The sequence below is a fragment of the Pelmatolapia mariae genome, linkage group LG3_W, assembly GCF_036321145.2.
Source record: "Pelmatolapia mariae isolate MD_Pm_ZW linkage group LG3_W, Pm_UMD_F_2, whole genome shotgun sequence".
Classification (NCBI taxonomy): domain Eukaryota; kingdom Metazoa; phylum Chordata; class Actinopteri; order Cichliformes; family Cichlidae; genus Pelmatolapia; species Pelmatolapia mariae.
In genome coordinates this window covers 41475633-41501978 of record NC_086229.1, presented here as the reverse complement: position 1 = coordinate 41501978, position 26346 = coordinate 41475633, and the positions used below count along the sequence as shown (strand labels likewise).

The 26346-nt window shown below is 41.1% G+C and overlaps 1 protein-coding gene and 1 pseudogene across 1 annotated transcript in view; one reads left to right on the top strand and one right to left on the bottom strand.

Moving 5' to 3' along the window:
- The window catches only part of LOC134622834 (uncharacterized), an 822926-nt gene that overhangs the window by 445735 nt on the left and 350845 nt on the right, over window positions 1-26346 (bottom strand). The window lies entirely within an intron of this gene.
- LOC135932535 (protein NLRC3-like) overlaps window positions 11470-26346 on the top strand; it is a 47128-nt pseudogene continuing 32251 nt past the window's right edge.

Here is a 26346-nt window from a genome sequence, read left to right as displayed (position 1 = left end):
ACAGCCACTGACTTTAATGGAGAGACCGGAAATACAAACACACACAGTTATGTGAAGAAATCAAACATGAACAAACAGTAAAGTTCCTAAAGACAAACTGTTAAAGGAGGAAACAAAGCAAACTTACAGTTTCTTCACACACACCAACGACAAGCTCCACTCCACGAAGTTCAGGAAGTGAAAGTAAACTTTGAGCAGGAACACACACCCAAAGAGGCGTTTGAGGACAATCAGGAGCATTGAAACAAAGTGTGCTGCGTTCAGGTGCACCTCGGAAACTCCCAACCTCTGGCAGGCTGTGATTTATTTCTGCTGGTTTTCCTGTTTGAAACACAAACACGTGTCATCACTTTGTTGTTCTTCTTCCTGCAGCGTTTAAATATTTCAGCACTAAACTGATGTTTGTTCAAAGCTCATTTCAACCTGTTGAAGTCATGAATGAAAGTGCAGACTGAGATTGGATCACATGATGTTTAAGGTGTGTCATGTGACATGTTCAGTATTGTCACACGTGTCTAGATTGTCTCTGATATCATAACTGCTCAAACACTGATGATTATATTTGAAGAATTATTACTGATGGCAGCAAAGTTTGAATGGAGCTCTCTGTCTGTGCTGATTTGTCGCCCTCTGGAGGTCAAAACACAAACTGCATGATGTCACTGTAACCACCACAGTGACAGGAAGTGTTTTAAATGACTGAAACACTGAAGTGATGCTAACAGCTGTCGTTAGGCTCACTGATAGCAGTGCTGATGTGTTCATGTCAAACACTGGCCCAGTTCAGACTCCTTCATCCTTCTCCAGTGTGAGGCCACCCTCAGACCCACAGGAGCTCTGACCTTTGACCTCCTGACCCTAACCATTTTAGTCTTGTTGCATCTTTAAATGTAAATCCATGCAAACTGTAGCAGAGCAAAAGATGCTGGAATTTTTTCTATGAATGATGTAGTCTAAGGAGCTTGGAAAGAAAAGCATCTGGACTTCTTTAAGTTGCTCAAAGACGTTTCACCTTCATCCAAGAAGCTTCTTCAGTTCTAGGGTCAAATGGTGGAGAGTCTCAGATTTTAAGCCCTGTGGGAGTTTCCTCGAAGAGGGACATGGACGCCTTAACGCCCACTCACATCCTGGGCCATTTGATCACAGGAAATCACATGATAGGGTGGGGCTAGGTCTCACAATGGGTTCACCCAAAACCCTGGCTGATTGCGACCCACACCCGTTTTCACACCTTGGCTCGTGTGATTAGGTAGAGGATCAACAGGGGGTCTGTGTCCCTGAATTTAAACACACCTGCTGACTTAATGTGTTCTGCTCTGACAGCTGCCATGTGTCACAGCGTGGATAATAAAGCCATCAAACTTCACTCAGCTCCAATAACACCATCAGTGTTTGATGTCCAGAGAATTCATGAGCTTTAGCCACGATAGAAGCTCACAGGAAGTTAAGATGAAGATGAACCATGTTGTGACTGAAGGACAAAGCTGAAACATACAGATGTGAACAGATTCAATATTCAAAGATTCAAGATTCAAAGCATTTATTGTCATATGTGCAGAAGAAATAGCATGCACAATGCCAAGTTAGATAAGGGTTAAAAGAACAAGATAAGAACAAATGAAAAGAAAAGAATAAGGATAAAAAATAATTTGAAAAAATAAAATAAAAAGATAAATAACTGCAAATAAGTACAAATTAGTACTTGAAGACACGTGTGGTCTGCAGATGTCGATGTACATGGATGTACAAAGGAGTTTAATGTGCAAAATGAACTTAGTGTGCAAAGTGACCTGATGTGCAAATTGCAGTTTGAGGTCAGTCAGCTGTTCAGGAGTCTGATAGCAGTGGGGAAGATGGAGTTGTTGAGTCTGGATGTTCTAGATTTCACACTTCTGAACCTTTGTCTCGAGAGCAGAACTGTGTCTCTCCTGTGGACTCTGCAATGGTAGCTGCTCTGCAGAAAGAGCAGCGGTGTCCTGATGATCTTCTCCACAGTTGTTATCACTCTCTGCAGGCGTTTGCGCTGCATAGCAGTAGTGCTGCCGTATACAGTGATGCAGCTGGTCAGTGTGCTCTCCACAGTGCAGCTGTAGAACCTGCTGAGGATCTTGGCCAACATACCAAATTTCCTCACCCTCCTCAGGAAATACAGCAGCTGCTGAGCCGTCTTGACCAGCTGTGTGGTGTTCAGTGTCCAGGTGAGGTCCTCACTGATGTGGACGCCCAGGTACTGCTGCTCACCCTCTCCACTTCACGCTCCCAGGTAAACAGCGGCTGGTGAGGCCTCTTCTTCTTCCTCGTGTCCACTATCATCTCCTTTGTCTTATCAGTGTTGAGGGTGAGGTTGTTGTCCTCACACCATGACACCAGATCAGCCTCCTCTCTCCTATAAGCCACGTCGTCCTGTCCAGTGATGCGACCGATCACTGCAGTGTCATCCATGAACTTTTTATTTATTTATTTATTCATTTTTATTTGTTCATTTCAGGCACAACAAAATACATATATTAAACATAAAGTGCACAAAAACAAAAAACAAAATTTACCTGAAAAGGAGTGGGATGAAGAAAACTTATTAAACCCCACCCCTATACTCACTCATCAACAAAAAAACAATAGCTTCCCACAGCTACGCCAAACCAAACAACACATCAACAGCCCCGGGCATCTCAACGGCAGCTCGCAAACAACAAATAGAACCTTCATAACTGAATACAAAATATATTAATTATAAATTGCGTTACCACAGGTAACAGGCAATAATAATTACATAGTAACAAACACACATCTACACACACATGTACATATATGTACATACATACACTCTTTTTTTTTTTTTTTTGGAATCCATACCAGCAATGGTAAGAGAACAGACATTACAGAGCACACCAAAACCATCATTGAGTATACTGTGACCAGACCAACTGTTTGTAGAGGAATTTAAATCTATGAATATTTTTGCATTGTTTCAGTTGTAAACTCAGACTGTTCCAGATTTTCACACCACATACAGACACACAAAAACCTTTACGGGTTGTTCGAGTTCTGGGTAATTTGAATTTTCCGAAGCCTCTCACATTATAAGCCCTTTCTCGAATTTCAAATATAGTTTCTAAAATTGCAGGTAGAAGTTTATTAAAGGCTTTGTATAAGATTATGGATGTATTGTAATTAACCAGATCCTGGAATTTAAGTAACTTTGCCTGAAGAAAGAGTTTGTGAGTATGATCTAGATAACCAGCCTTGTGAATAATACGCAGTGCTCGTTTCTGTACTGTGACTAATGGATTAGTTGTATTTTTATATGTGTTTCCCCACACTTCCACACAATATGTAAAATATGGAAGAACCAGGGTACAGTACAGAGTACGAAGTGCATCTTTATCAAGGTATGGTTTCACTTTGTTCAAAACTGCGAGGCTTCTGGAAATTTTGGTTTTTATGTGTCTGACGTGGGGTTTCCATGAAATTTTGTTATCAATTACGACTCCCAAAAATTTGTTTTCACTCACATTATCAATTGGTACACCTTCAATAATAATTGGTAATTCTATATTATATTTTAAATTACCAAAAAACATTGCTTTAGTTTTATTTATATTTAATGATAATTTATTTATATCCATCCATTTTTTTATTAATTTTAGCTCCCTGTTTACGGTCATTACAAGATCAGTATAATAATCGCTACTGAAAAATATAACTTCAAAAATATAACTTCAAAATGATGTTATCTTTGTTGGAGGTGACACAGTCATGGGTGACCAGGGTGTAGAGGATGGGGCTGAGGACACAACCCTGTGGGACGCCAGTGTTTGTCTGCCAGTCCAAAAGTCCTGTAGCCAGTCACAGAGGGTGGAGGGTGCAGGCCGAGTGTTGCCAGCTTGTGAGTGAGTTTGTGTGGGATCACAGTATTGAAAGCGGAGCTGTAATCAACCAAAAATACCCTGATGTATGAGTCTTTGTTTTCCAGGTGGGAGAGGTAGTAGTGAAGCAGCGATGGTGTCTGATGTGGACCTGTTGGACCAGTAGGCAGACTGCAGGGGTCCAGAGTGTCTGTGATGTTGCTGGATGTAGGTGGCAGATTTCTTTTCTCATGTATTAATCAACATGTTTCACATATTATAGACCAACAAGTTATTCATAGCAGTTTAAATACGGGGAGTCACTTTTAACCCTCTCAGGCTCAAATTAAGTTTTAATTACAGGAAAAATCTGATATTTTGGGAAAATTATCCAAAAAAACCCACTCACAAAATATGTATGTGGGGTAATCAGGTTGTTAGTGTTTTAACTGTTGCAAATCTGCAACGCCTGCCTTGAGAGGGTTAAAGGCGTGCATTAGAGTGCATTGGTGCACACTTGGGCATCTTTTATTTAGCATGGTTATACCATTGTGAATTTAGCTATATAAATATGCTCAAGAGTCTATCATATGTGTGTGTTAATTTGGGTTGTCCAATAGAACCTCACCTCCTCTCCTGGTTCACTATGCAGGAGGACATGCCGATGGAGCGCAAAGGAGGCACAGCAGGGACTACATGTTGTCCCAAAGGGAAGGACTTGCCATTCATAGCTGTGAGGGCACTCATCCCGGTTCATATTGCGCCAAAGAAACCTCAGGAGCGGTTTGTCTTCCGGGAGTAGGCACACCTGGTGAAACATCCCTTTGATGTCACCATTGATGGCATCAGCTCACCAGGCAAGTACCTTCCTTCACACTCTTGACGTTGACCTCATGCAGGATCTGAAGGTGTTTGCCTTGACATAGGCTGCAAGCTTTCTTCAGATTGCACTGAGCTGCTTGATGTGATCTGCCGCATCGCCAACAACGCTGGTTTGTCTTAATCCAGTCTATGATTTGAGCCTGATCAAAAGACTGGAATATGGGGCACTGACTGAGATAATGGTCCTCTGTATCACAGTAGGGGCAGAGAGCTTTCTGCAGGCCTTTCTTCTTGCTATGGGCAGCTGGTTTGCTGCTCACCGACTCGACAGGTTGCTTCTTCGGCGGATTTTCTGAGCCATGCAGGATGGTGGCCATGCGCCTTACTGACTTCGCCTCTCTCAGGCGCTCTGGTTTCTGGATAGCCCTCTCCTTCTGTCCTGTAGCCCCAAGTTGGGTACTGCTATCTTGGCACCATGTTTCCAGCTGCAACCAATCCGAAAAGTGTGTTAGGTTGTAATCTACCCCTGGATGGCGACACATGTGCCTCTGGAACTCAGACCTCATTTCAGCTGGCAGCTTAATGAGCAGCCGTGCCACGTGAGAGCCACATTTCAGTTCCACTTCGCCATCCGGACCAAGGGTCTTCAGCATACCAACGAGAGCCTGAATCTGCAGTAGGAATCTTTCAAAAGCCTCCACATCCCCGCGACAAATGTCCGGTGCATCCATAACACTGGCAATCTACCTGAGGGCTAACTGGTGGGGCTGACCCAACTTCTCTGATAGGGCTGCCATAGTGTCAGTATAGGGGGATGGAGAATTGAGATATGCATCGGCTATGAGACGGGCTTCCTCTAGTTTTAAATTATCCATCAGTATCTGAAACTTGAAAAGCTCTGTCCCATCTGGTGGCAGCAGATTATCAAGTGTGATCTTTAACCGGGCAAACTCTCTTGGGTCCTTCTTAATGAGATCAGGAATACTTGGAGTTGGACCCCTGTATGTTTTCTCTTGTGCCATTACATGTGGTGGCTGGTAGGCTGGGGATGGATGAGGTTCATATTGCAATGATGTTGTGATAGGTCTTGGTACCTCGGCGACGGGCTGCTGGCTCCAGATGTTGGTGGGGGCTTGACTCTGGAAACTGGGATAAGCCCTAGCAGAAAACTGCTCCTGCAAAGGAGGCTTCAGATGTTGCTGAATGATAGGTGGATGCTCAAACTGAAAGGAAGGTGCACTGTTGGGGAATGGCGGGGTTGGCCAACTAGCTGTCAGTGTCCGCTCCTTTAACAGCTGTAGTTCACCCATCATCCTATCCAATGTATCAATCATTGTAGTATCCTTGGGTGGAATACTCTGAGCTGTTGGTGGGTGAAAGTATGGCCTTTGGTATTCTTGTTGAGCATGGATATCCTGCCTATTGTCATACTGCGGCCATGGACTCGTTCGTGCATCTATTCTACGTGTATGGGAAGTAATTGTGGGGACACTGATGGGCTGCATACGTTGGGAGGAAGACAGATGGGGTACCTGTGTTGGGGGTGGCCTCTGGTCCCGTTGCTCTGACAGGTAACCACCTCTGTCTGGTTCACGTGTTTGGGCGTAAGGCTGAGGTCTGCCATTCATACCATACTGCGAACCCGAAACCGCAGACATTTCCCATGGTCGATGGAAAGGAGAAGGAGGCTGATAGTTCAGGCTGATAGTTCACTGGAAACATGCTGCCGCATATCCTGCAGATCATTCGGAGAGGCGGTCCATTCATCCACGGTGTGTTCCCATCCAGGCTGACTCGTCGGGCTAGATGAGCGGGAGGTCTGTACAGACACTGCTGATGACACATACTGCTTTCTCTCTTCTAGCCCGGGTGCGTACTGTGCTGTGTATGAGTGACGGTAGGATGTCATGTCTTGTTGGTGGCCCACCAAGCTCACCTCATAGTCCGCAAGGTAGGGGGGAGGTTGTACTTGGCGCCTTGGGCGAGTTGATTCTGAGACATCTTCACTGGAGAAGAAACTAGGCTGCATCTTTAGGATCCAAGGAAAGCACCATCCGGCTCGAAGGACCAATGTTAATTTGGGTTGAACCCAGGACTGTATAGGCGTTGGCTGAATAGCAGTGGGGTTCCCCTTGGGGTGTCGGTCAGAACACACAGGACGCACAGATAAAGGTTATACCATCTTTACTGTGATTCCTTAGCTTAACAGCACAGTACAGCAACACAGTAATGCAACCGCAGGCTTACAGAGTGGTGAGGGTGTGGGTGTGATCTGTGAACAGAACATATACAGAATACTGATTGTAATAAACATCTAAGTCATGAACTATGATTCATTAGCTTTCTTCGAATCTAACCAGAACTACAAATGGGAATTCCTATATGAACATTTACATGCACAAGTTTCATACACTACTCCCAACCCTTACAGTACATGACATTGATTGCCAATACACCCAACAACAATATATCACAAAACACCAAATGGGTTTAGCTTACAGCTAGCAAGCATGTAGCATAACAAGTAGCATTAGTAGCATGAACTAGCCACATAGCGAACAGGTCAAAACACATTGCACTTCTACATCCACTAAATGTCTAACTGGCAAAAAAGACTAAAACTGTCCTTTCCAGGCAGGGCTCCATGTCTACTCACAGTTCTTTAGCGACGCACACGACTCACACCGTGTGTAGACATCCCCTGCTGAGTCAATCTGCCAGGTGGCTCTTGCTATGTGTTAGCTCCAACTCTGATCACTGGAACATGTGCACAATAGTGCAACTGTGCTCTCTCACCACAAGGGGGCTCCCCCACACAGCTGACAGCCTTTCCAACAGTGTGACATCCAGCTAAAAGTTGAAAAAATATATTTTTAAATCAGCAACTTTGCAAATTTAGAGGAAATTTTTTTGGACAACAAATAAGTCACGTTTTAAACAGGGTTTGAATAATCAGAACTGACAGACAGACATTTATAAACGCGCAGACTATAACAGACATGCTTACCGTGTGAAAGGACCGCGGATGTCTTGGAGCAGAGAAGCATGCTGTGTTGTTGCTTCTCCCTTATGCATAAGCAACGCCCGACTGTCATAAACACTCTGTGTGGGTAGCAAAGTCGGTTCCAATGCACGTCCTGGCATGAACCGGTCTTTCCACCAGCTGGCTGGTCCCTCAGCTTTCATGCCGCAGAACCTTGCACTGTCCACTGGGGCACGGCAAAACTTGCAAGTCCTAGTTTGGCTCTTTACTGCTCGCAGAAAATTAACAATTAAAGAAAGGGATCCAACACGAAACTCAAATCAAACAGCGCAGTCGGAATTCTCCACACCCACGCTCAGTTTCACAAATAAACAAAAAGCTTGCACCAGCCATACTGTTCATAGACACAGGAGGGAAAACTGAAAACGTCCCAGGAACTGAAATTGTAATAAATTAATCACGTTAAAGCCGCCTCTACGTCATTTTGGAAAGGTCCCGAGCCTTTCTACACAGCATATGCCAAGCAGACTCAGTGCGGCATAAATAATATGTAGCCTTAGAATTTAACATCTACAGTATAAAGAGATATACAGGTCAGTACCTTCGCTACTGTCTCTAAACATTAAGATCCATAAAAAAAATCAGTTTTATCAATAGAGGACCCACGAAACGAGCAAAGCTGGCAGGTCTGAAGAGCGGTGCACGCTCTCATTTGACAAGTTGGCCTACATTTTCCAGAAAGACAGAAAGACCACACAGTTAAAACCTGTAAAAATACTGAATTATGAAAAAAAAAAGTTTCACAATATATTTCACCAAGTTAAAAATAAATCCAGCAATGCTAGACACACAATTTGCACACAATTTGCAGTTTCAGGTCGCCTGTCTAAGAACAAAGTCTTTCTATAGTGTTAGGATAAAAAGACAAAGTAATTCCAGCTTGTATAAAATTCGCACTGAAATACCACTTTATAAAAAGATAAACCTGATTAAAATGCCCACATAGGTGCCCTCTATATTCTTCTGGTGTGCATGAAGGATTTTGATGTTTAAGTGTTGTCACTGCTGAGGATTGGTGGACACAGATCTTTATTCACTTAGCTGCTCTTTACAGGTTCAAAGTCTTCATCAGAACAAACTCTTCTAATTGGACTTTGCTCTTAACTGTCTTTGAAAAGCAACAAATCCAGTAAATGTACTTTGATCTTGAAGTTTGATGTAAAAACGTCCTGGCAGCCCTGTGCCAAGAAGGCTGTGCTCCTCCATCCATAGCTGGACTGGCCATCGGGCATACCGGGCATTTGCCCGGTGGGCCGATGGTGATTTTTCATTTTTATGGTTTTTGTTTGTTTTGTTTTTTCGTAACGGTATAAACACTGAAAGCTGGTGGATTGGCTAGATGCTGGGAGATGTGTAAAAATAACTTGTTTGGTGGTGGCTATTGCGGAGCTTCCACAGATTCAGTAACATTAGCAAGTGGTGGAGGCCAGCAGGGGAGGCAGGAGGAGGAGAGACCCGAGGCGGCCGCCGGTCCGAGTGTCAGGTGAACTGAACCTCAGGTGAGAAGTTATGACCTGCAGTCTATCTGGGTCAGATATAAACCAAGTTTAGGTGGAGTTTATTTTCGTTATGCTGACTTTTTACAATCACTTACAATAACTCGTACTGCGTACTAGCTAGCATGATGGAGTTTCTATACTGCTGGGTGGGTACTATGATGTTACTGATAGTGTTGTGCCAAAAAGTGATTGTCTGCCAGAAAGTGATTGCCGTCCGCGGGAGCGTGCGCAGCCGCTTAAAGCTGCAGCGCCCGGATTACTTGCTTTGCCAGCTACTTCTGTGCAACTGATATAAGGTGGAAAAAACCCCAAACACATTTATGCCTTTGTTGTTAGTCAAAGGTATGCATTTATGGAACTTTAACGTGTCTTGTAACCAAATTATGACACTTGTCAGAAGGTTGCTTTCAGTGTGTAGCGCAGTCACGAATGACTACACGCATCACGATGGAATAATTAATACCTACAGGTTTAGCATATCTACTCGCGTTGTTCATATTTTTTTATAAGTCTGTCGAATAGTAGTTAAAACAATATAGACCTATTGTGCCAGTATCACCATGACTCTTTCTTGTTTGTTCAGAATAACGGCTGAGAACATGCCATTTTAGGGCTACCAAAAAATGATTGTGGTCTATAACTTGTGACTGAAACAATATTTCTGCTTCAAACTTTTTGGGTATCATCCAAAAGGTCTACATGTTACATATTATATCCCAAACAGTCCATTAGAACTGCTGAATAACTTGAACATGAACAATAAAACTGATAATATGCCATTTTCAAGCTGCCAAAAAGTGATTGTGGCCTATAACTTGGCAGAATCGTCTCGTATTAACAGAAAATATTACGCGTTTCGTATTGAGCTGAAAAGGAACACAATTTGTCCCGTACTTCAGCTACAATGAAAAAGACACAAAGCTCGATTTATTCTGTCGTTATGCTGCACAGCTGCATCTTCTTCTCTCATTCTCTCCCCCTCCCTCTCCTGTTTTTATTTCAATCATGAAACTGATCAATGATCAGCTGATCGGCTTTTCAGTCGCAAGTCCCGTCTCTCTTTGCGCCAGAAAGAAGAAAGCAGCGGAGGTCGCGTTAGCAACAGCAGTACGTTTAAGCTGGATCAGCTGTTGTTAGAATTTATTTAATATTACTTTCTAAGCCTCTTAAATTTCTTTAACTAGAAATATATGTTAAAAAAACAAAACGTTTTTCAATTTTTTCGTAGTTTATTGCACTTTTTTGAAATTTATGTAATTACTAGGGGTGCAACGATACTCGTATTGGTATTGAACCGTTCGATACAGTGCTTTCCGTTTGGTATGCATATGTATCGAACAATACAAAATTTTTAATTTATTTTATCAACTTTTCTTCTGACGATGCTGTCTGTGTTGAGAGCTCAGTGGATCTGCGTTCGACTACTCCGCCTAGGCTGCACTGTCGAGTGCAAATCCACTGAGCGGTATCACGATATGTTTTTTTCATTTCAGGCGATAACGATATATATCACGATATAAGCCAAATAACTATATTTGTAAGATTTAAATGTGCCGTTGCTCACAAGTAAAATGTGAAATAATCAGCAGCTTGTCTTGATTTTAATATTTATTTCCCATAATAAGTTCAACAGGGTAGATGTACTTAAGGAACATGAGACTTTTTCAGATAAATAAAGGCAAATATTGCAAACTACACAAAAGGCAGCTGCTAAAGCGTTTAAGTTTCAAAATAGAACAAACAAAACAGACTAAATTGTCAATTCCACTTAGAAACAAAATATTAACTCTATAAATCTTAGTTTGTTTTACTGAAGAACAGACAACATTGACTAACTTTTGTCAATATCAAATAAACTGAAAACTAAAAGGAAATTTTCAATCTCTCCTTGTTGTATAGCTTTCTGAACTTTCTGAATCCTTTATCATCCGCAACTGAAAATAGTTGTGGATGATTACTATACCTTTCTAATGTGACGTTGTTGTCCCTGGCTCTCTTTCTCTCCCTCCCGCTCTGTTCCTGTGCTACTGCGAGTGTAATTACCGCCCCTCCCCCCTCTTCCCAGCGCAAAGCACAAGGCTCGCCTGCAGAGTGAAGCGGAAAAAAAGTGCGAGAGAGAGGGTGAAAGAAGGAAAGAAAAAAAAACCACGGCTCGCGATAAGGAGCCGGCTCGCATCGTTCACGTAAAAAATCCGGCTCTAAGAGCCATTTCGTTCGACTGACACATCACTACGAAATACCTTCGCACTACGGAACTTCTATGGCCCTTCCGTTCGACAATCTCTCCGGCATTGGAACCATCATCTCTTTTCTCTTCGGTAACCTGGTCACCCACACTCTCGGTTAATTTAACTCTAGTCGGCACACTCATTTCCTCCATTACCTGGGCAGCCCGGCTGGCTGCTTCCCAAACAAATACACATGTGCGGCTTGGCACTTGTGCTGTACGTAACAAGTCACGTGACGTGATGCTGCGGCTGTGATTGGTTCAGCTGTGCGCTACTTAATTTGGATTGGCTGTTCTTTTCTTTTTCTTTTTAAGAGAGCAAGGTCTATCGCAATAGTTTATTATTTCTATCCAGAAAAAGTTATTTCGCAAGACATATTGTTAATGTTTTATTGCCCAGCTCTAAGTTACGCCGACATCATCCTAGTGCAAAGACAAGTGGAAGTAGACAAAAACAACAAGCACGCATGCTACAAACTTTACCCGAGTCATTTAGACAGCTGTGAGCACATGATTCTCCTTATGGGGACCTGATGTGTTTAATATGCTGCTGAGAATATAGCCCAGAAGAAGCGTATAGTATTGCTTTTATTTTGGAAAGAGCCATTTCTCTGTAATAAACTCTCTTTTCCAAAGATGAGTGATTTCTCGATCAGATAGATTTATTTTTTTAAATTATTTTGTTGTTTCAGCAACATTACATTTAAAAACTGTACTTTTGAGTTAAAATATATATATACATTTAATTTTAATAAATGACAAATTAAAAAGGCATGAACATTTTTTTTGTATCGAAAAAATATCGAACCTTGACACCAAAGTATCGAACCGAACCAAACCGTGAATTTTGTGTATCGTTGCACCCCTAGTAATTACTATGCACTTAATGCATACATATTATTAAAATTTGGGCTATAATGGTTGTATTGATGTATAGCAACTTGAAATGCTCCCAAAATGGCACTACAGCATGTAAAAATATAAAGTAAGCTCTGGCGGACTTGGTTCTATGGTAGGTCTTAAAGGGTTAAAATGTTAAAATTTGTAAGGTATGAGTTCAATCTATAGGATTAAGACATTCCTTTGTCTCTGACCACCTCTCCAGCCACTCTGTGCTAGGGGAGGTTTTATTGCAGATACATTCTATCTGGAAGATCTGTTTCTTGTGTTGTAAGAAGATCTGTTTCTTCTTTTTCTTGTGTTGTAAGCTTTCTGCTTTTATGATCCTGGTGAGCAGGAAGTAATGTATACAGAGAGAGAGAGAAACACATACACACACATACATTTTCACATACATACACACACACACACACACACACACACACACACGTTCTTTCACATGCATACACATACACACACATATAGTGCCTTGTCTTTGTAACCAAGAGGGGTTTTATGAGGGCTTGTTCTGTGATGTGTATTGTAACTGTCAATAAATAGGTGCGAGGGAAGCTGCTCTTTGAAGAATTTGTTTGGAGTCAGGTGAGGAGCGTGAGCTCCGAGAGCTGGTTCTGACCCAAAACTTCCTTCTTTAGCGAGTGAAAAACCGGTTGAAGATGTTCTGTTATGTCTTGTTTTCTTCATGATGAATAAGTCTCTAAACTAGCGGGGCTTGTGGAAACACAGACCCAACAGCACTGTTAATGTTAGCTATGTTATATTGCTGCCTCTGTTCGGTGGTGTCGAGCCAAACGGACTTTAACGTGTGTTTGAACGAGCTGATGGTTCACTCGTTAAGCTGAAAGAAAGATGCTTTAATCACAGGAGTCACACATGTGTCCACTGTACCATCTGGGAACTCTTCTTGTTTAGCACTCGTAATAACACAAACACTAAATCCTTCTTCTCTTGTGCTGTTTTGTAGCAGTGTGTCATGGTCCGGGTGAGTGCTGGGTTTTCCTGCGTGCTAAAAAATCCATCACTGGGCAGAGTCACCACACCCCTCGTTTGTGTCACCTTTGTGTAATTTGCTGGGAGGCTCTTAAGACCAGCGTTCTCAAACATTCTTCGCCGGAGGTGGTGGTGTCAAGACTGAGGTTTGGGCATACGGGTTTGAATTCCACACTGTTCTTGATAGGGAAACATGCATCAGGGAAATGTGATTATTGTGGACAGGATGAAACTTTGGAGCATGTTATTTTGCAGTGTCGGAATTATATGGTAGAGAGGAGACGGTTGGTCCAAAATCTCAGTAGCATTGCTACGAAACTTGATCTTGTAGGGTTATTACAGAAGGAGTCGGGGGATAAATGTTATCAGGTGTTGTTTCAGTTTTTGAGAGAAGGAAGGTTGTTTGGGAGGATATGAAGTTTTTTGGGGGGGGGTTTTGGTTTTTTTTAGCGTGATTTCTGTCCACACTCCATACCAGTGGTGGCGGTAATGCACCATGCAGTTGTTTGCCCACCGCCAATAATAGGTAAAAGAAGAAGAAGAAGAAGAAGAAGAACATTCCTCGCCGGAACGTCAGCTAACCCACGTTTAGTGAGAGTCATAGCTCGGTAAGCCCTGTTTTGCTGTTTTCGTCACCCTAACCCTGTCTACTTGCCTCTGCAGCTTCACAGTGGATTGGATCTTGCTGTCAGTAACCACTCTACTCCCCGTTGCTGGCCTGCTTACTATTCTCGGCGCTATTCACCTGCCTGCCTCCCTGCCCAACACTTCACAGTGAGTGTACACGAACTGGTTTAGCCTCACTCGGACCTCTAATCCCCTCCAAGCCTCGCCTTCAACCCAGACAAGTAAGACTATGTATTTTGTTGCCACCACTTTTTACACTGCTGTGTGGGGCTCATATTGACTGTACACATCTTTTATTACAGTGACTCAGAGAGAGAAACCCTGTACCTTGTGTGCCTGCTCTGGAAAATACCAAATAACGTGCCCAGCCAGAAAAAGAGACTATTTCCTTTGCACTTTGCTGCTGCACACGCAGTGTGATTCTTGTTTACTTGTTTAACAATAATTGTGGAGATAGTCCTAGCCTTTAAAAAAGGAATACCTTCTTTTATACATTGTGAAAGTGCCTTTTGTTGGGTTGACACTGGCAACATAACTAGGTTCTTCACGTGGACATTGATGCTGATCTGCGGAAAATGGGGGAAAAAAAAGAGATTGAAGAATATTTACTTACTGAAACATATATACAGATATATAAAATTTATAAAAAATATATCAAATAATATAACGTTTACTACGTACAATAAATTAGACAAGTGTGTCCCCTCTTTAACATTTGTTTCCACTACATCACATTTACAAAAAAAAAAAAAGAAGGTTACCTGCATCTCTTGAGGGAGTTCGTCAGCAGCTTGAAGCTTGGCGCTCCGGTTAACGTTAGCAATTAATGTTAGCATCATAGGTTTGTAAAGAGCTAGCAGAACTATTAGCGCAAAAACTGCTTTACACACCATGTGAGGCTCTTTTACAACACACAAGTCCTTAAATGTTTATAATAGATTTAATGATCATCGTTGGATTAAATGGCTAATGCTGCACTAGCCACGTGTAGTCGTTACCGTACTCTACCTAGCAAGCATGCTGACGGTAGCTGTAGCCATTTTTAAATGCATTAAATCGTTTCCGAGATCAGTCACCTCTGTTTGTTTGAAGCTTTTGTGAAAAAAACCCTTTGAAACACACATCAAGCTATTACTCTAAATATATGTATTTTTTACATACCTGCCTTTGAATCAATCAATTCCGCCTCCTTTTCTTATTCTCATAAACGGGTCTCTCCGTTCTCCCATCATCCTTTGCTTACACCGGTTGCGTCTGATTGGTTGGAGCCGAGCGCATCCAAAACTAACAGGAGTGGTGAATAAAACTATAAATGTGTCTTACGTGTGAAATAAAAATAATAAACCCAACCAAGGATTATGTACGTTAAATCTGCGCACTTTCAGATCGTGAATCACTTTGGAAAATTAAGCGATTTTATTGTTGAATTATCAGTGTTATTTTCATGTGTTTTTGTTGAGAAATGTTAAGGATGTCATTAAAAGAAAGCATCAAATTAGGGAGAAAAACCCATTCGTGGAGAGGGTCCCCGGTTCTCCAGTTAGATTGTGCTTCAAGGCGTCACGTTTCGCCGTGACGGGGTTATTATTGGAGTAAATGGATGGCTGGAGCCTCTGCTCGAAGCGTCTCTTATCACTGCGAGCGGGTTCATATTGGAATGAATTGACAACCCACAGCGTCGCATAAAAACATGGAAGGGTACCTTCAGCGTCAGCATGAGAAGTTAAGGGACGTGACAAATCGTCAGTATTTTACACGTCGGGAGTGAGAAGCACTCATATATATTCAAATAATTCAAAAAAATGTTCATTTACCTGTTACTACCACACACAGAATCCAGTTGTTGGTACTTGCTGGCTTGTGTAGCCACTAGGTAACAAAAGCTCAACACTGCCCCTAGCATCCTGGAGCACTTCTGTTTGGTTTTGTACGTGCTTTGGGGTTTGTACGTGCCGTAAATATACTTTAAATATACTTTTATTTTTTCACTCCACATAAAATGTAATAAATAAATCATATAATACAAAAACCAACTATTCACATTTCAACTTTTAACTATTTAAATTTTCAGCTTTCCTTTTAAACAAATTTAACAACACAAACAACACAAAACACTGCAAACCACAACATAATTAGATATAAAATCAAATATGAAAGAAGATGCATATTCTCTGTCATATGGGCCTGCATGAATAAACTTTCTGAATCCTTTATCATCCGCAACTGAAAATAGTTGTGGATGATTACTATACCTTTCTAATGTGACGTTGTTGTCCCTGGCTCTCTTTCTCTCTCTCTCCCTCCCGCTCTGTTCCTGTGCTACTGCGAGTGTAACTACCGCCCCTCCCCCCCCTTCCCAACGCAAAGCACAAGTCGCGTGCGGAGTGAAGCGAAAAAAAAGTGTGAGACAGGGTGAGAGAAAGAAAAAGAAACCCACGGCTCCCAAAAAGGAGCTGGCTCGCGTCGTTCATTTCAAAAATGCGGCTCTAAGAGCCGTTTCGTTCGCATCACTAGTCAGTTTAGTTCAGCTGTGTTTCATCTCCTCATGATGTCGTGCGTGTTTCTGAGCCCTCTGCTCAGATGTCATTACAAAGAAGGATAACTGTTGTTACAATCCCGTGGTCTCAGCCTCAGATACTCAACTAATCAAAGTGAGTTCATAAAAAATGAATGAACAAAACAACCTTTTTTCTCCTTCATTTCTGTCAAACAATGCTGTATGAAACATTTCTCGCGATTAGTATCATGGTTGCTAGGCAACCTGAGCAGCGCGACGAAGGCTAGACCATTTCACACGCCTCTCACTTCCGCACTTCTCGTACTTATAGTACGCACCGTACGTAGCACGCGAACTGTGCTTACTCCGGAGCGTGCGGTCGCTGAATGGGGACACAACCTCTGGCTCCAAAAATGCAAGATTGCACCCCCGACAAGCGGGATATTTTGGCTTCATTTTTGCACAATGGGAGGAGGTGCTGTCACGTCGTCCATGTTTTCTACAGTCATTGGTTTAAAGTCACCTACCCGTCTGTGAGAAGTGACTGGTGAGGCTCTGCTACTGAACTGTTCTCGCTGATTTTTAAAACATCGCTACAGTCTATGCACCTTCAATGTTTTGCCATTTAGACGAGGTAAAATAAACTGCAGTGACAGAAATCTTTATCAACAGTGAAGGTTCAACCCACAACTGTTAACAACAGCACAAGCGGAAGTAAAAAAACTGTCTTCCTCCACACTGTAAAACCTAATAAGTTCACAGAACTCAAAAATTGTTGTGTAACAGATTACACAACAATTTTTTAGTGATGTTTTTAAAAGTTTTAAGTTTAACTAAAATAAAAATTACAGTTGCAGTTGCCTTAAATTACCTCAATGTTAACTTATAAATGTTGATATTCCTCAACTTATAATTAGGGAGTAATAAACTCAAAATGTTTAATATTTTTCAACTTAGTTAAGGTGGAAAATACACTCAAAATATTTTACATATTGCAACTCATAAGATGTGGGAAATAAACTCAAACTTTTTCATATTTTCTAACTTATAATATGGGAAATAACACTTAAAATCTAATAAATATTTTTAAAATACTGTGGGAAATAAATTTACGAATAATTCTAAACTGTTTGCCCAGTAAATTATAATCAGCTAAAAGTGTTAGAAAACATGAAAGTAACAACACTAACAATTTAACAACTTTTTTTATTAAACACAATGTGCTTTTAAAAAGGCACAGATAACGGAGCTCACTCATAAAAAAAGTGCTTCATGAATAAAACAAAAGAAAAAGACTAAATAACATTTTCAGTATTAACAGCAATTGCAGCTATTAGAACATTGAGGCATTTAACACTTACTGTACCTTGACAGCTGCAGCTCACTTATTTTAAAAATACATAAAAAAAAACAAATGTACTGGTTTCCACTGCTGTACTTCATAGGTAACAAACATTAAGGCAGTGCATTAAGGTATTAGGCAACAGAACGTTAAACGTGAATAGTCCACGAAATGAGCAGTCATTCACTTTAAATTTGAAGTAGAAGAGCCAAATGATTAGGAAAAAAAAAAAAGCTTCCTCAATACTCAGCTCAACAAGTAGTCCATTCTGAGTGATTCACTCATTGAACAAATCATTCTTCAGCATCAGTAGATGCCCTTTCAGTGGTTTGTTGTCCTCAAGGCACATCACAACCTTCTGGATAAATGTGAATGTAAGCTCAAGTTTCTTTGGGTATTGTAGGTCTAGTGCATAGATGTACCCAAAGAGCAGGAGAAATGAGTCAGCCAGATTTGTGGGACCATTCACAAGTATTTCATCCTCAACGACAATGCAGATGCTTTCGGGACTGAAGAGGGCCGAATCAGTAGTGTCATCCGTGACAACTTTCAGCAGAGCCACAGGAGTGTCAGTGAGGTCTGGACCATCTGCTGACTGCAAAACACAAATAATACAAGAATGAGTTCAGCCCCTCAAGGACACAAATCATGCTATTGATTAGAGGTGTGAATCTTCATAAGTCGCACGTTTCTTTTAGGATTATAATGTCAACGATTTAATTTGATACATCATGATGCATTACAATAATCTTAATTTGGGTTTGGTTTCAAAACATATGCTTAAATAAATGTTTTCAATAATAAATATATGTCAAGATATTTGTTTTTGTTATTTACCAAACATTTCTCTGACCACAACATGGCACCTCCCAAAAAATAGAACACTTGAATTTTAAAAGGGAGAGAGTTTTTATCTGTGGATTTTTTTTTTTTTGTTTAATAATCTTTCAACTATTTTCATGTTTTCTGGTTTATGCGTAACAATCTTCTTGCAATCTTATTCAACAATAGTTGATATATGGGAGAAAACAAGTCAGATGAGGACAGTTTTGAACCTCCTTCATGATATACACCCTGGTCCTCCTTGAGTTCTGAGTGATATATTCGACTGAACAGCTAGGCAAAGGGGTTGATGCTGAGGGCAGTACACTTACATCACAAGTCCTGAATAACGTGGAGGCATCTTCACGCAGGTACACAGGAAGTGCACGAAGGACGAGGGCCTGTCTTGTATTTACATCACGCTGTTCCTAGATGAACATACAATATCTATTAGAATAGTATTTACACAAATGCAGAGTAAAAACAAAGTGTTGGATAGCCATGTTCTGATTGTCATTGTTATAGATCAGGGGTGTCCAAACTTTTTGTGTAATGGGCTAAAGATGGTAAATTCAGTATTTTGGATAACCGTATTTTTAGTAATACACATTTTAAATTAATAAGTTTCCATTGTAAATACATCAACAACTCACAAAGGAAAAACTTCCAAATGTAAACCAATTTTTACAAAAACAGTACTTGTTTGGACTTCTTTAAATTGAAGCTGATAAATCTTTTTAACACAACACTTTTTGAAAGGATACATTTTGTCAAGATGTCCTTCTCCTAAAATGACAACCTTGTATCCATGGCATAATCACTTAATCGCGGGGCACAGTTGAAGCAATTGACACTATGGCTTCTTACAGCTGTGTACAAACCATCTGTTAATGTAATTCTGAATCATGTGAAATGAAAAATTTACCTCAATGTCATAAATTCTCATGAGCTTTGCTAGCTCCTCTGCAATCTTGCCAGTCTTGATGGCCTTGTCTCAGAACAAAGTGATGAGTCTAGGCGTGTGTCTGTCCAGCTCCTTGTAGAATTGAGTGCTCAGGTTAACATTATTGATTCGGTGGAACTCTGCAACCACCTGTACATGAACAGAAATACACAGAAATGAACAAAGATGAATTAGGAACAGAAATGTGAATGTATTTTAAAAAGTTCTCAGGTTAGCAAAACCAGAGCAATTCTAGTCAGAACCAAGGCCAAAATACAAAGTTATTCGTCATTCTTTGTAATGTTATCTAAAGGAAATTTAAATAAATAAACTTCTAGAGACTTTGTTTACTGTGAATGGGGAAAGAAAATACGTCACAGAGTGATGTGTTGTCATTTTACATCTGTCATTTGCTTTTTGGTAAATTGTTTGAAAATCTAGATTTTTAAAAACTGGGAGAACAGTAAAGAGACAGACAGACATATATATATATACATACACACACACACTCACACACACACACACATTATATATATATATATATATATATATAAATATATATATATATTCATATTTTATATTTTATTTTTTACCTGTGACTCCATAAGTAGGGCTGGCCATCTGTCCACGACGTCTCTCACTCGTGGAGCTCCAACAGCTCCAACAATTTCTTGGCGACATAGGGCATAGGTTGTGTCCATGAGGACATAGTGAAGGCTAAAGTCCCCATTCAGTCTTGGCTTGAACCTCTCTTGAATTATTTCTTTCAGCTCCTCCACTGACTTTGGTCGCTCAAGTAGAGTAAGTTTCAGGGCGGTGTCTCGTTCAACATACACACGCGCTTCTGGGCAGCAGCCATCTTTTGGTTCCTGGAAAAAAAAAAAAAACACATTAATTTTTATGGAGAGTAAAGATGATACAAACAACGTACACAAGTCCATAGCCTCACTTGAATGATGGGAAGTATGGAAAGACACCTGCAGGAGTGAGGCAGTTTATTCATGGACCCACTGCCCAGCCTTGACTTGTAGAGCTCGCTTAGTGGAATACCCCTCTAAACTGTTAAAAGGATTTTGAGATTATCTCACAACCACATATTTGAGACTACGAAAAAATACAAACATGTGTCTAATCATGATAACACACTCATGTTGTTTAGCATTGTTCGTTTCATGCTAGCACACACACACACACATAGCTCAACAGCGTAAACTACTGACTGTGTAACGCGGACACTTATTGAAATAAGTATACTCACAATATGCACGTGGATTACCGGCGAATACGACAACCGGTAGAAACGGACAGTAGAAAGTTTTAGTAGAAAGTTCAAACGCATGGAGCTAGAACTGCAACCGTCAACTTCCCGGGCAAGAATACAATGCATTATGGGAAATGTTGTCCCCCACGGAAAACCGCCAAAACGTTACACCGTTGTAATTTGAAATAACATTACGTATTTGTCACATTCGAAAACTTCTAAAATTACAATTACTTGGATTCGAATTTATTTATTTATAACAAACATTCACTGTGCACAAAGTACGAATATATTTCCAGTAAAAAATAAAGAGACTGTTTATCGAAATTAAATTTAAACAAAACAAAAACACGTTAGACTTACCAAATTTAGGGCAGTTGATGAAAAAAATTAAGGTGGTGGTCGTGGTGGGTTGAAGTTGGGGACTCTTAATCCACACGGGCTGGCCAAATCTTCCCCGCATCAAGGTAAATTCAAGATGGCTGACTCAGCTTTCCTGAGACAGCGACAAGACTCCACCCACCAGAACGTCACTAACATATGCTTCTTAAACTTTTTGAGCGTTCCAAACAAATTAGCTAAAAAATATTGAGCCCTATTCAATTAAAGTTGCATAAAAGCCAACAGAGCTCAATACTTTATAGTTTGCTCAACTACAAAACGACATTTGAGTGTTATGAGCTTATTAGTTATGAGCTAGAACAACTGTTAGGGATTACAGTGCATGAATCAGGAGTAATGGTGCAAACTCAGAAATACTGTGGATAACTTTAAATATTTGAACACATTTTAAATTGTTTCTCTCTGTATTTGAACCATTAAAGTGCATTTTTGAACATTTAAATACATCATGAACTCTGAATTATCGAGTCATCAAAACGAATGACTTTAGCGAGGGGTACATATGGATAGTTCAGCAGCAATGAGTCAAAGCTGTCAAACCAATGAAACGCGCCACCGTGAAGCAGCGACAGCGCTCAAAGGTTCAAACGAGCGCATGACGGCGGCGTTTTGAACAGCCGTGCTTCAGGACGAGCGACGCCAGTTTCAAAGCTTCTGTATCGTTTGGTCGTCTCTGTTGTTTGGATGAAAATGCATCCAGCCTGTAGCTCCAAACTAGCTGCTTCAAAGCAGCGAGTGGAGAACAAGAGTACTCAGAGTTGTGTGACACGTGTCAGCTCCATGGCAGTAAACACAGGACTGATCTGTTCATCATTTGAATCCAGAGGGATCAGAACAACAGAACAACATGGTAAAGATCAGCACATCACTATATTGAACTAAACATGACTGGATTCATGTACAGACTTCAAACAGTAACACACACATGCTTCTACACAGTCCACACACCTCCTGCCTTTGTCTCATTTCTAACATCAGGAGACCTTAATGATCTCTGTCATGGTGTCTGTTTAACAACAACAGTCACTACATGAGTGAGACACAGGCTCCATCTGCCTCTTCATACATACAGTCTACATATTTACAGAAGTCAGAGCTCATCAAACACAGAGAAACAGAAACCTTCTCACTATTAGCAGCACAGCAGCTTCTGCAGGGCAGCTTCCACCTTCTTCTTCCTCTAACAAGTTCCTCAGTCTGCTGCTGTTTCTTTTGTGGATTCAAATCCATCCTGTGTTTCCTTCAAAGCATAATTTCCACTTCAGAGCTGTGAAAATGTGTCAGATGAAGTTCCCTCTTTAAAAAGTGATGATGAAACTGTGGCACTTGGCCACAACAAGAATTTCCCAGACTAGTGACTGAACTGTGGTCCAAACTTGTGGACAGGTTTGAAGAAGCAGGGAGTCGCGCAGACAGAAAGCCTCAGAGCTTTGAAGGAGAGGCTGCAAGAGCCCAGAGCATAGACTGGATATCAAAGATGGCCTGTTTGGAGTGAGTGTATTTGGAGCAGATGGTGGAGCGCTCAGTTTCTCAGTGGAGTCATGTTTCAGTCCTGGACGTTGATGCTTGTTTGTTTGAAAGGACACAGATGGACCTTGTTTCCTTGTTTCCTTCCTTTTTGTGTCCTCTGTGCTTCATCTGCTGCTCTTCACTCTGTTACTTTGTGACTCTGGTTCTCCTAAAGACACGTGGGTGGTGCTCTCCACCTGTAGGGTGCACCTGTGGAGCAGCAGCTGGTGTGGCTGAGTTCCTCTGACTGTCTTTGATTTGTGCTTCCAAAGTTTAACAGGAAAGTGAAGCGAGAGAAAGAACAGGAAGAAAAATTTCCTCTCTGTGTCACATCCACAGTGTCTTTAGATGATGGAGTCACTGCAGAGAGAGTTCACAGCTTCACTGTTTGTGCCCTTTAGATTTGCAATTATTCAAAATATGACATCATCACTGCTCAGTGAGCCAGGGTGGAGGAAAGAAAGCAGCTGTTAGAGACACAAACTCAAATCAGCTGCTTTTGTAGAAACCACTGAAGCTTCCACCTGTGAGGCTTTAAGTCTCCACGTGTCCACAGCTGTTCCCCACTCGTCCTGTAGGTTGCCTCAGTGTGCTCCCAGTCAGCTGGTTTAAAATCATAAATAATTATAAATAAATGATATTATTGCTGCTGTGAGTTCACTTTGTCTCCAGTCTGTGACACAGTGTGTCATGTGACAATAACAAACACATGAAGGAGCTCTTATTTGATATTTATCAGCTGAGTTCCTGCCAAATGAAGTCTGGAGGCTGGAGTCGTCCCTTTGTAGAGCCGCTGTCACTCGACTGATCACATGATCACCTGATCCCATGCATACTCTGTTGGCTTGTGACAAGTCGGAAACTGAAACATCTGAACTGAAACATCATTAAAAATTATATATCAGAGCAACTACTGGGTGAAGTCTGTTGGACTGACAATCTTTTGTTTTTGTCGGTGGAAGTTTTTTGATACGGATACTTTTGAACTTCTGAGATCAGCAGATTGTTGTTTTTATAGTGTTGTTGCTCTCATGGACCTCCTAAAATGTTACCATCGACTACCACTGAACCATTATTATGTATCAAGTAATAATAGTAAGTGATAGTAAAAGTTCAGTGAGGAGCTCAGCCTTGTGAGAACAAGAGGACTCACTTGTAGAACTTCTATCAGACTCTTTAAAGGTTTTTCATGGAAATCATTCAGGACCCACAGTGGGCCCACAGACTGGGAAGCCTTTGATTTATTATTTATTGCTGCTGTCAGTGGAATATTTAGAGAATAATGATGAATGTCATAGAAACAAGTTTGAACTGATTATATCTAAATGAATCTGTAAAACCAGCTCCAAACAAATCATTAAAGAAGAGCAGTTATTCACTGCAGTGAGACAGGAAGTCAAAGTTTCCAGTTAAAAGAAGTAGAAAAAGAAACATGGAGCTGATAAAGTGTAAACATGAGTTTGTCATGATGAGCCTTCCTGCTCTGCAGCAAACTGTTCGCTTCAGATTGGATTAAGGACACAGCTCAGCTAAAAACAACTTCCACTAACACACTGAGTGTTTCTGTGATCTGCAGTGGAACCAGTTTAGAGTGTCACTACAATAGAAACTACAATAGAAACATAATTTTAATGCTGCACTTAGTAACAGGACAGAAAACCTCCAACTGTCATGGCTGGGGGCAGCAGTCGTGTGGTGGAGTGAATGAGGACCCAAGTTGCAGACAGCAGTGGAGATGCGAGTGAGGTTTATTTACAGTGAACAATAACCAAGGTGAGGGCAGAACTGAACATAAACCTAAACTGGGAAAAAATAACAAACCTGAAAACAAGACCAGCAGGAGATACACAGAGATGACACGAAGAATGCAGCAGCAGCACAATGCTGAGAAAGACAGACGAACCCTCAAGGAGCACAGACTGACACCCACTACATAGACACACACAAGGTAATCAGTTAATGGCACACAGAAGGGGAGCAAAGCTGATCCTAATTCACAAGATGAAAGGAAGACACAAGCTGACACAGTGATAACAGACACACACCTTCAAAGTAAAACAGGAAATTCACAAAGACAAACTCAGGGACACGAACAGAGCACAGGAGGGAGAACACTAAAGCACTAAACACAAGAACCAAACCCTAAGCACTAATACAAAATAAGAATTAACACAAAACATAAGCTGACACCAAAATGAAACACAAAACACTGGGTCAACGACCCAGGACCATGACACCAACAAACATTTCTACATGTTTCTAAGCAGGAAGGGATGTGTTTATATGAGGAAGTTTGGATGAAACAAAAGCAGAAATGGAGCCTGGACTTTAGTTTCACTTGTCTTTTCTCAACTCAGTGTCTCATGATCATCTTCACCACAAACAGCAGAAATCTGCCACTCCATAGTTCACAGTAACGGACTCACAGCTGGACCAACGAGGCCAAACATAATCAGAGCAGCAGCAGGTTTGAATTTAACTTTTCACACAGATGTTTTTTAAAAGTTTAAACTCACACTTTCTCCTTATTGTGTTTTTGATGGACAGAATGGTAAAAATTCCCTCATGATGTCATTTTAGTTCCATTTGAATTCATATTTTCAATGAAAGCCATTTAACAGTATTATTATATGAGAATAAGTGATGTACAAACAGAGAGAGAATTTTTGATGCCACAGAGAGAAAAGAGGAGCACAAATACTGACATTGAGCTCAGCTCTCATGTCAGCACTCATGAAGTACTCAAGTAACTTTAAACGTTCCTCTGTAAGATATAAACAGCAGCTATCTGCAGCATTTAAGGTGGAATGTTTTGCTCCACGTTACCCAGTGAACAGTTTTAATATGTAACAGCGCTGACCATCAGTTTGTCTGTATTGACTCTGTGAGTTGAAATCCTTTTTAGTGAAGACTGAATTTACACCAGTTTTGACTAATTTACCCTCTGACACAAACAACATGCCCAAGTTAACCTCCGAAGTGTTCATCATTCATGAAATAGCGAGAGCGAACTCAATGCAAGTGTACAAAGATGAGCATCACTCTGGTTCATCCTTGAGTTAGGAGCCTTTCATGCTTGAATGCTTCAGAGGTCAGAGGTCACAGACTTCACAGAGAAGCTGAAACTGGAGCCTCTCAGTCATTCAGGTCATGCTAGTCATGCTTTAAAGGCAGCTGGACTTGTTTTAGGTTTGTTTGTTTTAGGACATCACAGCTCTCATGCAAGAGGCTCCTGACATTTAAATGTTGTGTCTGTCTAACATAGTGCTGCTCATCCAGACTACATCCAGGAAACTTCCAGCTGTGATTGGCTCGTGTAGAGAATGCCAAAAATGAGCTGCTGATGAAGCTAACTGTGTACAGGGGGTCAAAGGTCAGAGCTCCTGTGGGTCTGAGGGCGGCCTCACGCTGGAGAAGGATGAAGGAGTCTGACCTGAGCCAGTGTTTGACATGAACACATCAGCACTGCTATCAGTGAGCCTAACGACAGCCGTTAGCATCATTTCAGTGTTTCAGTCATTTAAAAACACTTCCTGTCACTGTGGTGGTTGCAGTGACATCATGCAGTTTGTGCTTTGACCTCCAGAGGGCGACAAATCAGCACAGACAGAGAGCTC